Source organism: Halyomorpha halys, unplaced genomic scaffold, assembly GCF_000696795.3.
Source record: "Halyomorpha halys isolate HHAL.00 unplaced genomic scaffold, Hhal_1.1 Scaffold2.1, whole genome shotgun sequence".
Taxonomy (NCBI): domain Eukaryota; kingdom Metazoa; phylum Arthropoda; class Insecta; order Hemiptera; family Pentatomidae; genus Halyomorpha; species Halyomorpha halys.
The window spans coordinates 618,344-620,924 of NW_027111560.1; the positions used below are offsets into that span (position 1 = coordinate 618,344).

The 2,581-nt window shown below is 26.9% G+C and overlaps 1 protein-coding gene across 2 annotated transcripts in view; it reads right to left on the reverse strand.

Annotated features, from left to right (window-relative positions):
- Positions 1 to 2,581, reverse strand: part of LOC106683004 (kinesin-like protein KIF9) — a gene marked incomplete in the record, with an annotated part of 78,223 nt that overhangs the window by 3,731 nt on the left and 71,911 nt on the right.

A 2,581-nucleotide genomic window follows, 5' to 3' on the forward strand; every position in this document is an offset into this window, starting at 1 on the left:
GTTACGGGAGGGTGAAAATAAAAAATAGACAAATTTTTTAGAAGAAGAAAGCGTGTGAGAGGGTGATGACAAAAGGTGATAAGAAGAATTAAAAATATATATGAAACAACAAATTATCGAATAAAAAAGTACCGGAAGATGAAGAGGAAACGTAATATAGGTGGGGGACGACAAATATGTAAGAAAAGGTTTTAAAGATGAAATAATGCGTGCAAAATTGGGCGGAAAAAAAAAAATAATAATAATAATGTGAATTTATATAAAAAAAAAAATTACTTTTTTAATAAATTAACTATTTGTGAATATGTTAATGATAAGTTGTTCTTATCGGTTTTTAAGTTGACGTAGTACATAACCTAAGTTAAGTAGTACATAACCTATAAATTCAACCTTTGTCCTAGAATTTTTATCATAAATATTTTGATTAAATTATCTAGACATATAATGTCTTCATAAATATATATTTGTGCTATATTGATTCAAAAATAAATTGTATTTGCACCGAATCAATAGAATTAAAGAATATACAACCTTGAACAAGAGTTAATTATTAAATCCAAAGGTTGGAGAAACTCTTCATTTAATTAAAACACGGAGACTACATATATTCATCTTTTAGCAGTTCGAAAAATGCCAAACTGAAAGCAAACCTGTGGATGTAGTACAAGCACTCTTTAATTTGTGCCCAAAAGCCAACACTTTACGGGTCGGCCGCAATTCAGGCCAACTTAATCCAAATAACCCATCCACATGCTTGCGCATGTGCGAATTTGCCAAAATAGAGTTTGTGAAACGTGAAAGGCACCTTATTTCATTGAGTGTCGGTTTTGGGCAGAGTTGGGCAAAAATTATTCGATTGACAAGAGACGAATACTTTTTTATTCGATTGTCGAGAGACGAATACATTTTTATTCGAATATTTAAAATACTATTTCAATCGAATAAAAATTTAGTCGAATGAAAAATTCGTCGAATACATATTATTCGAATAAAAATTTGATTTTCTATTTTAAATTCACTTATTTTTTTTACCACCTTCAATTACAAAACGAAAATGCTATCGATTTTAAGATCCCATATCGATTTATTATATTTTTTATTTCTAACTCATAGGGACCAATTTTGAGGTTTCGGATATGCAGATTATGAAAATGCTATCTATTTTAACATCGCGTATCGATTTATTTTTAACTTTCTTGATTTATAATATGTTAGTAGGTCTCTTTATAAGTTTTGAGGAATGGAGAATAAGAAAATTATATTGATTTTAAGATTGCGTATAGATTTATTTTTACTTTTATGATTTCTAACATGTTAGATTCCCTTTATATGTTATGATATATGTAGAATATGAAAATGATATCAATTTTGTAATCGCTTATCGATTTATATGAACTTTTCTGATTTCTAACATGTTAGGGTCTCTTTATATGTTTCAATATATGCCAAAAATGAAAGAGCTATTGATTTTATGATCGCGTATCGATTTATTTTATCTTTCTTGATTCCGAACATGTTATGTATATGTAGAATATGAAAATAATATCGATTTTAGTATGGCGTATCGATGTATTTTAACAAAGATAAGAAATCAGAAAAGTAAAAATAAATCGATACGCGCTTTTCAAATCTATAGCATTTTCATATTCTGCATATCTCAAAATATATAAAGGGACCCTAACATGTTAGAAATCAATAAAGTTAAAATAAATCGATACGCGATAATTATATCGATAGTATTTTCATATTCTACTTATCCCTAAACATAAAAATGGATACTTATATGTTAGAAATGAGAAAAGCTAATTAATCTATACGCGATCATAAAATATATCTATGTATGGCTGTAAGACAAAAAATGTCGTCTTTATACGAATACAAATGGATGGTTAATCATTTCATTTTTTCGAATAAGAGATTATTTTTCTATAAAATGGACGAATACAAAAGTATTCAAATTGTTATTCGAATTGTTTTGCCCGAATATTTGATTATTCGTGTAAAATAATGACGAAAAAAAAAGTATTCGAATGATTAATCATATGTTTTTGTAGGAATAATTGATTATTCGAGTAGAAAATTCACGAATAAAAAATTATTCATCGCTCGTGATTCGAATAATATTTGCCCAACTTTGGTTTAGCGTACTGATCAAAGGGCGCGTTTGAGTTCAGTTAATATTGTTTTAGAATTGGTAAAAGATGAATATTTGTGATCACCCTGTTTTAATTAAATTAAGAGATTCCTCAACCTTTGGATTTATTAATTAATTCTTGTTAAAGGCTGTATATTTCAAAATTTTATCGATTCGGTGTATGTTACTTTTAAAATCTTGTTAATTAACTTTAGCATTTTATTTTTTATTTAACATTGCATACATATGTTTTTATTAAGTCATTATATGTTTAGGTAACCAAAATAACAATTTTCTAATAAAAATTCTAGAACTTAAGTTGAATTTATAGGTTATGTAAGTGCTACTTCTTACATTACTCATAGTTACGTTTCCTTTATTTTCATCTATCTTTATTTTGTTAATTTTTATAATGAAAATAGATTAAATCAAATGTAATCGCAAAAA